Source organism: Macaca nemestrina, chromosome 7 (assembly GCF_043159975.1).
Source record: "Macaca nemestrina isolate mMacNem1 chromosome 7, mMacNem.hap1, whole genome shotgun sequence".
Classification (NCBI taxonomy): Eukaryota; Metazoa; Chordata; class Mammalia; order Primates; family Cercopithecidae; genus Macaca; species Macaca nemestrina.
In genome coordinates this window covers 38,834,864-38,848,330 of record NC_092131.1, presented here as the reverse complement: position 1 = coordinate 38,848,330, position 13,467 = coordinate 38,834,864, and the positions used below count along the sequence as shown (strand labels likewise).

At 40.1% G+C, this 13,467-nt stretch overlaps 1 protein-coding gene across 6 annotated transcripts in view; it reads right to left on the bottom strand.

The window, feature by feature from the left end:
- LOC105472891 (DDB1 and CUL4 associated factor 5) overlaps nt 1–13,467 on the bottom strand; it is a 109,675-nt gene that overhangs the window by 56,015 nt on the left and 40,193 nt on the right. The gene's annotated exons all lie outside the window — the stretch shown is intronic.

Here is a 13,467-nt window from a genome sequence, read left to right as displayed (position 1 = left end):
ATCCCTGCCTCAGCCTCCCAAAGTGCTGGGATTACGGGCATGAGCCACCGCGCCCGGCCATTAGTTTACTATAACTTTTCTACTTTATAATACTTTTTTACTGTTTTAACTTTTTGACTCTTGTTGTAATACTTAGCTTAAAACAGGCACATTGTACAGCTGTACAAAAACATTTTCCTTCTTTATATCCTTATTCTATAAGCTTTTTCCTATTATTATTATTTTTTTTCTTTTTAAACTTTTTTTTTTGTTAAAAACTAAGACACACACACACACACACAATTAGCCTAGACCTACACAGGGTCAGGATCATCAGTATCGCTATCTTCTACCTTCACATCTGTCCTACTAATGTCTTCAGGGTTGATAATACAGGTGGAGCTGTCATCTCTTACGATAATACTTCCTTCTGGAATACCTCCTGAAGGACCTGCCTGAGGCTGCTTTAGAGTTAACTTTTTTAAATAAGTAGGAATATACACTAAAATAACTGTAAGAAACACAGTATAGTAAATAGGTAAACCAGTAACATAGCTGTTTATTATCAAGTGTTATGTACTGTACATCAAATTGTATGTACTGCACTTTTATATGACTGGCAGCACAGTATGTTTGTTTACACCAGCATCACCACAAACACATGAATAATGTGTTGTGCTACAATGTTATGACAGCTACATCACCAGACGACAGGAAGTTTTCAGCTCCATTATAATCTTATGGGACTTCTGTCATATATGTGGGTCCATTACTGACTGAAAATCGTTATGCAGAACGCGCATGTATATGGATAAATTCTCAACACATACCAATGAGTGAAAAAGTCCAGTTGTAGAATGATTATATAGCAGCATATTATTTGTGTGAAAAACATACAAGCATATGGAAATAATGCCATATATTTTTCAACAGGTACATGTATAAGCATATAAAAACCAAGAAAAAGTTCTGGAAGCATATGTTATAAACTCATAATACTCACTACCCCCAGGAGAAAACATGAAGGACCAGGACTAGAAGAGGTAGTCAGAGGGGGCTTTAGCTTGTGGACAGTTTTAAAAGGAGAACATTATTACCTGTTGCTGGTTTTTTCTTTTCCTTTTGAAATAATTACAGATTCAGAGCAAGACATGAGAAATGTACAAGAATGTCCTGTGCATCCTTTACCTAGTCTCTTCCAATGTTATCATCATCTTGCATAGCCATAGTACAGTATCACAAACAGGAAAATTACATTGGTACAATCCACAGACTTTATTCAGATTTTACCAGTTACACATGCATTCATTTGTATTAGGTGAATGTGATAACCACTATGTTATGGAAACTCACTTGTATATGTACATCATGCATAGCTTCATGTAACAATCACTGCAATAAGATATTTATTGGTACCATCACAAGACTCCCTCATGCAACTCTGTCCTCTACTCTCATCCCTAACTCCTGGCAATCAATAATCTGTACTTATCTTGAGAATTGTATCATTAATGAGGATTACATAAGTGGAATTACGCAGCATGTATTCTTTTGAGATTGGCTTTTTTCAGTCAACAAAATTTCCTTAAAGTTCATCCAAGTTGTATCAACACAGTTAGTTCCTTTTCATCACTGAGTCGTAGTCTGTGGTATGAATGTACCACATTCACCTAATGAAGGATATGTGGGTAGTTTCCAGCTTTTGGTTATAAGGAGTAAAGCTGCTATGAACATTCATGTACAAGTTTCTGTGTAGAAATAAATTTCATCTCTCCTAGATATAGATCCAAGAATGAAATTGCTGGGTTATAAGCTCATCTTTAATTTATAAAGTAACTACAAACTGTTTTCCAAAGAGGATGTACCATCATATACTCCCACCAGCAATATATGAGTGACTGAGTTTCTCTACATCTTCACCAGTACTGCTTGTATTTTAAAAAGCTAAACTAACAAGTCTGTCAAAGTATTTCAAAACAAAAGGAGAGATAACTAGGTATTTTTAACTTCTTTATGGACATACACATCAATGAAATATTTTTGTACCCATTTAAAAAAAATCAAACCTGAATTTGTTCAAGCTTCTAGATCTAATATCAAATTATGGGAAAAACCAGAGTCAGAAGAACATGCGAAACTGCAGTATAAGAATGCAATCAGCATAAGCTAGAATATAAGAAATTCCTAAGACAAATAATCCAGTTTCTTCAACACATAAGTTGCAAGCAAAGGAAGTGAGAGATGGCCGGGCGGGGTGGCTCACGCCTATAATCCCAGCACTTTGGGAGGCCGAGGTGGGTGGATCACCTGAGGCCAGCAGTTCAAGACCAGCCTGGCCAACATGGTGAAACCCCATCTCTACTAAAAATACCAAAAATTAGCTGAGTGTAGTGGCGGGCACCTGTAATCCCAGCTACTCAGGAGGCTGAGGCAGGAGAATTGCTTGAACCCAGGAGGTGGAGGTTGCAGAGAGCCAAGATTGCACCATTGCACTCCAGCCTGGGCAATAAAAGTGAAACTCTGTCTTAAAAAAAAAAAAGAAAAAGAAAAAAGTGAGAGACAGGGGTACCTACAAACAAAGACAGACTTATAAGTCAAATCATCTAATTGCTTTGTAAGGAGTTTGAGTCCTGCTTCATAAAAACCATTGTAACAACTAGATATGAGATGGTATTAAGGAATTACCGTTATTTTTTAGGTAGAATAATCTTGTGGTTATGTTTCTTTTTTAATTATCTTTTTATGGAAAGCAGTTTGGTAGTTTCTCAAAAAGTTTAATATAGATCACCATATGATCCAGTAATTCTACTCCTAGGTGTAATATACCCAAAATAATTGAAAACAGGTTCTCAAAAAAATTTTTTTCATGAATGTTAATGATAGTATCATTCACAATAGCCAGGAGATGGGACAATCCAAATGGCCATCATTAGGTGAATGGATAAACAAAATGTGTATATCCATATCTGTGTAATGTATATATAATAGAATATTATTTAAGCCATAAAAAGGAATGAGACACTAATACATGTGGATGAATCTCAAAAACATGATGCTAAGTGAAAGAAGCCAGACAGAAGGTCACAAATTGTGATGGCCAATATTAGGTGTCAGCTTGACTGGATTCAGGCATGCCTACATGGCTGCTGAAGCATTGTTGCTGTGTGTGTCTGTGAGGCTGTTTCCAGAGCAGACTGAGATGTCAGTCAGTGGGCAGGGAGATGACCCGCCTTTAATGTGGGCAGGCATTGTTCCAGTGTGACTAGAACAAAGCTAGCAGAAAAAGGGGGATATTCAGCTTGTTGATGTTCATTGTTCTCTTTCCAAGCCTGATGCTTTGCTTCCTCTCCTCCTGCCCTTGGACATAAGACTCCAAGTTCTTCTGCCTTTGGACTCTGGGACTTGCACCAGTGGCCTCCTGGGGGCTTTTGGGCCTTTGGCATCAGACTGAAGCCTGTACTGTCACCTTCCCTGCTTTTGAGGCTTTCACACTTGAACTGATCACTCTACTGGCTTTTCCCATTCTTCACCTTGCAGATAGCCTATCATTTACCTTTGTAACAGTATGAGCCAATTCTCCCTAATGAACTCCCTTTCATATATACATATATCCTATTGGTTCTGTTCCTCCGGAGAACCCTGAATAATTATACATAGTGTGAAATACCCAGAATAGGTAAATCTTATTTTTACTATTCTACTTTTATCTGTTTTTTTGTTTTGTTTTGTTTTGCTTTTTTTGAGACGGAGTTTTGTTCTTTTTGCCCAGGATGGAGTGCAATGGCATGATCTCAGCTCACTGCAACATCCGCCTCCCAGGTTCAAGTGATTCTCCTGCCTCAGCCTCCTGAGTAGCTGGAATTACAGGCGCCCACCACCATGCCCAGCTAATTTTGTATTTCTAGTAGAGACAGGGTTTCACCATGTTGGCCAGGCTGGTCTCGAACTCCTGACCTCAGGTGATCCACCCGCCTTGGCCTCCCAAAGTGCTGGGATTACAGGTGTGAGCTATCGCGCCTAGTCCTATCTGTTTTTTTTTTATTTTTTATTTTATTTTTAGTGATAGGGTCTCATTCTGTCACATAGGATGGAGCGCAGTGGTGCAGTCATGGCTCACTACAGCCTTAACCTCCTGGGCTCAAGCGATCCCCCTGCCTCAGCCTCCCCAGTATCTAGGACTGCAGGTTCTGCCACTACCCCACCTGACTAATTTAAAAAAATATTTTTGTAGAGATAGGGTGTATGTTACCCAGGCTTGTCTTGAACTCCTAGCCTCAAGCAATCCTCTTGCCTGGGGCTCCCAAATTGCTGGGATTACAGGCATGAGTCACCACACCCAGCCTACTTTTACATATATTTGAAAAAAAGCCTTACCATAAAAATTTTTAAGAAGAAAAGGTCAACATATGATTTTAAAATAAGAAAGTTGGCCAGGCGCAATGGCTCATGCCTGTAATCCCAGCACATTGGGAGGCTGAGATGGGTGGATCACTTGAAGTCAGGAGTTCAAGACCAACCTGGCCAGCATGGTGAAACCCCATCTCTACTAAAAGTACAAAAAAATTAGCCAGGCATGGTGGCACATGCCTGCAGTCCCAGCTACTCGGGAGGCTGAGGCAGAGGAATTGCCTGAACCCAAGAGGTGGAAGCTGCAGTGAGCCGAGATCACACCACTGCATTCCAGCCTGGGTAACAAAGCAAGACTTTGTCTCAAAAAAAAAAAAATAAATAAATAAATAAATTAAAAAATAAAATAAGAAAGTCCATTTAATTTAGGTTTTGATATCATCTACTTCTGAATAACTGGACTTGTGGAATACGAAAGGAAGAATATGAAATGATACGTGTTTGCAGAGCTCCCCTCCATTTACCAGGCATTCCCCCAGATGCTCTGGTCTGAAGTGAAGTCTCTTGTCATGAAAGACATTTGTGTTTGGTGAGAAAGAATGGACACAAGGAATCTCTGGCCTAAACCCCAAAGACCTGGGGTCTGAGTGAACTTGAGCAAATTCAACATGGACCTCTCTGATTAACCACAGCTTCCATCTTGTAAGATCAGCAAAATTGCTAAATCACCTTGGGTGTATGTTAAATAATGGCAGAATCAAAGATCCCACTCCGGACCAACAATTCAGTCTGTAGGTATGGGATCCGGGAAGGAGTGCTTTGACAAGCTCCTCAGGTGATTCTGATGCCCCTTAAAGTTTGAGAATCACTGGGTTAGGAAACCAGCGACCTGGTGTCCTCCAGCGGGCAAAACTGATTCTACAACTCCACCCTGTGGCCTAAAAGCTACAAAGCAACTTCACCAGACTACCTGGCTCTCTGCCACATAACTGATAGTGACATTCAAAGCCCAGCAAGAAATCTTACAACTTCCTCTAAGGATTTATTCCTGAAATACAGCATTTGGATTCATATCATTATACTCAGGGATTAACAGGTCCATAAACATTACAGAAATTCTGAATGGAGAGATCCTTTCCTCTAGAAGTTAGGGACAGCTACACTCATTCAACATACACTCTGTGCCAAAATAGTGCCAGGTGCTGGGGGACATGGTGAGTAAAATCATTTTTAAGAGTATGTAACAGGGAGATCTAGCAAGGAAGTTTTCCCTGATGATCACCATTTGATCTTGGTAACTATGACATGAATACATAAAGAAAAATCAAGAAAAAAGGAGAACGTATCCTCTATGTGTATGTGTTTTGGGGGGTGGTGCAAAGGGAGAAGAGACATAAGCTAAGGAGCCAGTGAAGTCAGAACCTTATGGAGAGAGTGAAATGGGTCCGAAGTGGGGTAGGGGTTTAAGGAATGAAAAGAGTGGCCAAGCACTAACACAGAGCAAAGATGTTTATGGCAGAGGGAGGGAGAGACAGAAGAGGCAAACAGATTTTGAGATTTCAGCCAGGATGATTATAAGAGAGACGATGACATTAATAAAAAACAAAGAAGTTTAAGAAAGGAATACAGTGCTCAGGAGAAAGCAAGCTTTTTATTAAGGAGTTCAGAGGACGGAACACTAGCATGAGTATTGTAAACCTACGTATGGCAAAGATGGGTGAGTAGAAGACAGAAAGAAGGGAGTAGCTTAATAACCAGAAGGCATGCCCCCGACTAAAGCTAATCATTGTGACAAGCAAATCCCAGTGATCTCCAGCTTTTCTGTTGCAGTTTTCTATAATACCATCAAAATTTCTAGGTCCCCCTGACTCTTCTGTCTCTCTCTTTTGTCCCTTTAAGGCAGCTCTGTAAAGAGCCAGTGTTATTGCCACAGCCACCGGAATCATAAGGAAGAAGATAAATACCCATTTGAAGACAACAGTGGCCTTGGATTTTTTTTTTAAATTTTAAGATACAACATAATACTGGCCAGGAGTGGTGGCTCACACCTGTAATCCCAGCACTTTGGGAGGCCAAGGCGGGTGGATCACGAGGTCAGGAGATCGAGACCATCCTGGCTAACATGGTGAAACCCCGTCTCTGCTAAAAATACAAAAACTAGCCAGGCGAGGTGGTGGGCGCCTGTAGTCCCAGCTACTTGGGAGGCTGAGGCAGGAGAATGGTGTGAACCCAGGAGGCGGAGCTTGCAGTGAGTCGAGATTGCGCCACTGCACTCCAGTCTGGGCGACAGAGCAAGACTCCATCTCAAAAAAAATAAATAAATAAATAAATAAAAAGATACAACATGATACAGTAACGTGCACTAATTCTAAGGGCATTGCTCAGTAAAAATGTATATAGGTATACAACCATGAAATTGCCACCCAGATCAAGATACAGAACCCCAGAAGTTTCCCTCATGCCTTCCTTAGTCAATACCTTACCCAGAGGTAACCACTATTCTGACTTCCATAACTTGCCTGTTCTTGAGCATCATGCAAATGGAATCACACAGTAGAGATTCTTTTGTATTTGAATTCTTTTATTCAACACTATGACTGTGAGATTCATCCATGTCAATGTGTATATTTATAGTTTGTTGTTTATTTATGTTTGTGTAATATTCTATTGTATGGCTATTCCACAGTTTATTTAACCATTTTCCATTTTCTTTTGATGGATATTTAGGTTGTTCCTAGCTTTTGGCTATTACAAATAAAGCAGCTGTAAATGTTCTTGCACATGTCTTTGGTGGAAATAGGTACTCATTTCTCTCAGATATACTTAAGAGTGAGATTGCCGTGTCATAGAGTTACGGTGTTTAGTTTTAGTAGATACTGACAAACAGGTTTCCCTAATGGTTGTACACTGGCTCTTTACAGAGCTGCCTTAAAGGGACAAAAGAGACAGAAGAGTCAGGGGGACCTAGAAATTTTGATGGTATTATAGAAAACTGCAACAGAAAAGCTGGAGATCACTGGGATTTGCTTGTCACAATGATTAGCTTTAGTCGGGGGCATGCCTTCTAGTTATTAAGCTACTCCCTTCTTTCTGTCTTCTACTCACCCATCTTTGCCATATGTAGGTTTACAATACTCATGCTAGTGTTCCGTCCTCTGAACTCCTTAATAAAAAGCTTGCTTTCTCCTGAACACTCACCTAAAATGTATGAGTGTTTCAGTTGGTCCATACCCTTGTTAACACCTGATACTATAAGTCTTTTTAATTTTAAACACTCTAGGTGTATACTGACACTCACTGTAGTTTTAATTTGCATTGCTCTCATGAGTGATAAAGTTCAGTACTTTTCAAACGTTTATTGGGTATTTGGATATTTTCTTTGGTAAAGTACCTGTTCAACATTTCTGCTCATTTTTTAAATTGATTTTTTTTGTTTTTTACTTACTGATTTGTACTTCTTCATAAATTCTGGATATTCTTACTCAATATATGTATTATGCTTTTTTTTTTTTCCAGATCTGTTCTTGGCTCACGCTTTCACTTATTTTTATTTTTTTTTTGAGACAGACTCTCACTCTGTCACCAGGCTGGAGTGCAGTGGTGCGACCTCAGCTCACTGCAACCTCCGCCTTCTGGGTTCAAGCTATTCTCCTGCCTCAGCTTCCCGAGTAGCTGGGATTACAGGTGCACGACACCACACCCCACTAATTTTCATATACATTTTTTTAGTAGAGACAGGGTTTCACCATGTTGGCCATGCTGGTCTCAAACTCCTGACCTCGTGATCCACCTGCCTCGGCCTCCCAAAGTACTGGGATTATAGGCGTGAGCCACTGCGCCCCGCCCTTTTTACTTACTTAATGGTGTCTTTGGCCAGGTGTGGTGGCTCACACCTGTAATGCTAGCACTTTGGTAGGATGAGACAGGAGGATTGCTTGCACCCCGGAGATGGAGACCAGCCTGGGTAACACAAAGAGACCCTGTCTCTACCAAAAACATTTTAAAATTAGCCAGGCATGATAGCATGAGCCTGTGGTCTCAGCTACTTGGGAGGCTGAAACAGGAAGACTGCTTGAGCCTTGGAGGTCAACGCTGCTGTAGCCATGATCATTCCACTGCACTCCAGCCTAGGCAACAGACCAAGACTCTGTCTCAAAAAAAAAAAAAAAAAAAAAAAAAAAAAGTGGTGTCTGCCGAGCAAAAGTTCTTAATTTTAATGAAATCCAATGTGTCAATTTTTTCTTTGATGCATAGTGCTTCAGAGGTTTTAAGAAATTTAAGAAATCTTTGTCTACCCTGATTGCCTTGCATTCTGAAAGGAAGGAGGCTAAATTCAGGGCAGTCTCATTCATTGAAGTTTCAACATACATCAGCACATGAGTGCCTTTTCCAGTCTTTGACATTAAGCCCCTGGGCTTTATTTTCCTATAATGGTATGAGCAACCCTCAAATGCAATGTGGCAGAGATTGTCTGGCTTGTTCAGAAGGCAGAGTTTCATTTAATGTGGTCTCTATAGAAGTAGGATTGTCACAGGCCCCAAAAAACAGACGTTTAACTGAGAGGTCCCCAAACCCAGAGAGGACCTAAGAGCAATCTCCTCTGATAGTAGGAACTTGCGTTCATTGCCCATTTTCAGATGCATCATTTACACAAGTGAAAACACCATCTTATAAGGCAAGTCTTCATAGGGATTCTTGGCTTGCCCCAGTTTTATTATTGAGTGGGAAAAAAAACCACTCTCTTTATTATCCTTGTCAAAGCAAGACACTGTTATCTATCATAGAACTAACAGTTCCTGGCAGAAACTAAAGAGATTAGAAGGGAGAGAGGTGGTGAGTAAGCAGACAGCTAAAACAGGCAATGAAAAGGATGACAGAGTGAGAGCAGGGGAAACTTTTGCTTTCCCTGAATTCTCTAGACATTAGAGGATCTCAGTTCTGAAAACTGTTCAGAGGCACTGCAACAGCCCAAGATAGATATAAATGCAACACTGGCAGTAAGAAAGGAGGTTGGTTGTGAAAAAAACAGCAGAAATCATCTAAATGAAATAAATGAAACCTTGACAGAACATGCAATGTACACTTGCAAGTGTGAAATGTTCTCTTATCCAGTCACTTACACTCAAGCCTCTCCTCCCCAGTGCCCACTCATCACCACTAAAATCCCTAAAGCAGAACTTTCCAACTCCAATGTCTACAGGGCCAGGCAAGTGATGTAAATGAGGGACACACCGGTATTAAGACATCAAGATGTGGTGGGACCCTGAACGAACATCACAGAAGCTTTGGCTGACTTTTGCCGTATGAGAATAAAGGCCCAACGAGAGCACATCTTTCGTCTTTTTCAAGAGATGTAAGAAACTGCAATTTTACTTTATAATTTTTCAAATTCTAGCATATCAGGTAGACCAAAATATCTCTGTGGGTTGAATTTGGCCTACAGGCAGCTAGTTTACAACCTCTGATCTAAAGTGTTGCAGCAAAATAACTAGTATATGCAGATTTCCAGGGTTATAAAAGGTAAGAAGTTTGAACAGGTTCTGGGCCATGAGACAGTGAAATAAGGTTTAACTTTCAGGGACAGAAAGTCTAAAGGACTCAGACTTCAGAATATGACAGGTCGGTATTGGAAAAATTTGAGAGGAATTCTGAAAAAGTTCTATTGTAAGGAGGCATAGATGAGAGAAAACTAGAATGTACAGGGACCCTATCTGATTTAGTAAGAGAGGGAACTGGGTGTGGTGGCTCATGCCTATAATCCCAGCTACTTGGGAGCCTGAGGCCTGGGCAACACAGTGAGATCCTGTCTCTAAAAATAAAAACTAAAAAAAGAAAAAGAAAAACAGGGGAAAGGGGAAGGATGATACACACACACACACACACACACACACACACACACACACACACATACACACAAATATAACATACAAGTTATTTCACCTCTCTGTGCCTTGATTTTCTTATCATAAAATAATAGAAGCTACCTCATAGGGTTATCGTAAGGATTAAATAAGGTAATTATTCATATGATGGTCAATACCCAGAGGGCAAGTAATGTTTAATAAATGTTAGTTATTAGTTATTATTATGAGACACCGAGTGGTGAAGTAACTTATTCAAGATCACATGCCTATTAAGGTGTATTACCTGGATTTGTACCCAGGAGGTATGGTTTCAGAGCCTATTCTTCCTATACTAAAGGCAGCTCTTCTGCCTCCCCTTACCTCGCTGGGTTAGTTTCTTATTCTTAATCTGTACAATGAGGAAGTCAGATCATATTATAATTAAAGTCTTCTTTAGAGCTGACTTTTTTTTTTCTGCCAGCCAGCCCTCTAATCAGCTTATTTCAGGGCAGCAGTGGGACAAAAGTGACTCTGCTCCTATACCTTCAGGCTACCAAGTGGAGAGGTATAGTGTAGGCTTGGGGTAAGCCAGGGAAATCATTCAAACGTTGACTAATACATAGGTTAAGCCAGGAAGGAGAAGGTGTTCAGGGTGAGACCCTCATCACTGCTCCAAGGAGATTATCTGTTTCTAGGACAGCAGGCCCTGATTCACCCACATGCCCATGCAATTACAAGCTAGAAGTCATTTAAAATCCTGATAAGGAACCACAACAGGTTTAAAATCTAGGGTAATGAGAACACCAAGCAATCTTACCCTTTTGGAGTCAAGGATCTCTATGAGAACTTGGTAAAAGCTTTCTACCATCCCTAGAGAAAATATGACGTGTGCTCACTCAGATACATAAGCCACACAATTTTACCTGCAGTTGTAAGAGATTCACAAATTCCTTAAAATCTCTCCCTACACTTGAAGTATCCCTGAAAAAGTTCTATCATGTTCCAGGCTTGTCCTCCCAACAGATACAGAGTTGCCCCAAAATCTAGGTTGGCGTTTCTAGGCAGTAGTGCTCAAGAGACAAATCATCTATTGCAACTCAGCATAACTAATCCTACATGGAAAAGAAAAAGGGCGCTCTCTTCCCCCAAACCAACTTGTACTGGAGGAATTCTAACAGAAAAGATCTGTAATTTCATCCCCAAACTCCAGTGGATGCAAAGTTAAGAAGAGTTCCAAAGATATTTCATGCCCCTTTTCTGCCTGACACCCATAAAACCTTGTAGAACCTTAGAAGAGTTGAAATAAATGCAATAACATCCTAGTCCCCATGGCACTATGTTCCTTCTTTTATTCCAAAAAGAAATTAGTCACGATTGCCAATTAGCCTTACTAGGCAACTTTTCTCCCACATGGACTCTGAAAACTGTAAGTTATCAAAGAAACTATAAAACCTTACCCATAATTGAAGAACTCAAAACAAGGTATCATTTTCCCCCATAATACTAGCAGTAGTTCAAGTGTTGGTGAAGGTCTGGAGACGCATGCAATCTCATACACAGCTGGTAGATTTGTAAGTCAGTGCAGCCTTTGGTGGTGGGGCTACAAGTTGACAGTTTTAATCAAAAATTTAAAAACATGCATCCTTTGATGCAGCAAGTCCATACAGATAATTTTGCAAAAGTAGGCCAAGATAGACATACAACCAGGTTAAATGTAACATTGTTTATAATGACCAAAAACTGGAAACAAGAAGTCCTCCTGGTTGTTGGGTACATCATATAAATTGAATGCCATATAGGAATTAAAAGAAGGGGCTAGATCTGTTAGTATTGGTATGAAAAAAGGCTCCAAAACATATTGTTAATTTAAAAAAGAAATCAAGAACAGTGAGTATTACTACATGCTTCCTTCTGTCTCGAATTTTTTAAAGGATGCATATGCATAGTAGTATACATATTATATTAAGTTCTGGAAAGATAAACTGTTTACTGTAGTTACCTCTGGAGTGACTACAGACACTAGAAAGGAGTAGAACTGTACTGACAGACAAACATTTTAAAAACATACAAGTGTTAGGGATAATCTGGAGATGATTTTGTTTTTATTTTTTTCTGCATAAAAACCCAAAACCAATAAATGTCACTGTAAAAATAAAATAATCATCATCACTTACAATTCTTTTAACAAGAAAGAAACTATATTTATTAGTGAGGAGACAAGTGGAAAGCAGAGGAGGGCCCATATAATGCACAGTAAGAAACTGGTGGAAGAGAATGGGAGAGAATTGGGAGAATTAAAATATCCACACACTCCTCCTCTCTCAAGACACTGCAGACACCATGAATTACTCAAGCTTTCCACTGGAGATGAATAGCTCAGTGCCCTACTCCAGTTGCCAGCTATTCACTGCAATTTTAAGTAGGGGAGATAGTAGGTTGGGAGAAGGCTGGCACAGTTCGTCCAAATCCTGCCTTTCGTAATATGGATGAGGTACAACAGTTGTTCCTAAAGAGCCTGAAGTAGTAGAGAACACTGCAGCTAAATGCAATTGTCTTCTTGGCAGACAGCAAGCCTCCTAAAGTACACAGTGCAAAAGCACATTAGGGGTCCTGCCACTACACACATTTCAATAGACTGTAAAAGCAAGAGCCAGGTGCCTATGCAAGAGGGGGCAGGAGAAATTTCTGCTGCCCTCAGGAAGCTTAGGGAGCCCTGCTCAATGCCAGGGACAATCCTCCAGGCTACACGTATCTGCTACAATAGTTCCAACCATCTCTTACTGCCCCATGGAGAGAATCAGCTAGGAGTAAAAATCATCAAGGAAGATAATCTTCTGTACTTAACTATTCCTTTCATCTGAGGCCCATGAAATAAATTATAACATCACTTAGTTTCCATGATACTCTTTTGCAACATTGCTTTACGAAGTGGGAAATTACATCTATGCAGAATTTCCAGAGGAGCTAGCTAGCAATGCATGGAAGTTTTTAAATAAAGCATGGCCAGCTTTATGTACAGGTGCCATAAAAAGTAGTCCCTCCCCCATGGGACTTAAGGAACATAAAAGAGCTTGCTACTCACCCCCATTCCCACATCCTTTAATGATGCCTGAGATTCCCCTATTAGTGATTCATGCCATCATTCAGGATTGTCTTAAGTATGCTCTTTTCATAGTGCCATGTGGAGGAACACATGAGGTTGTGAACACCACAGTGCAATGGCTCTCAACCTTTTGTTGTTGTCACTATAAAGGTCATTAGTCCTTTTGATAAACAGAAAATGCACTTATTTGAAAAT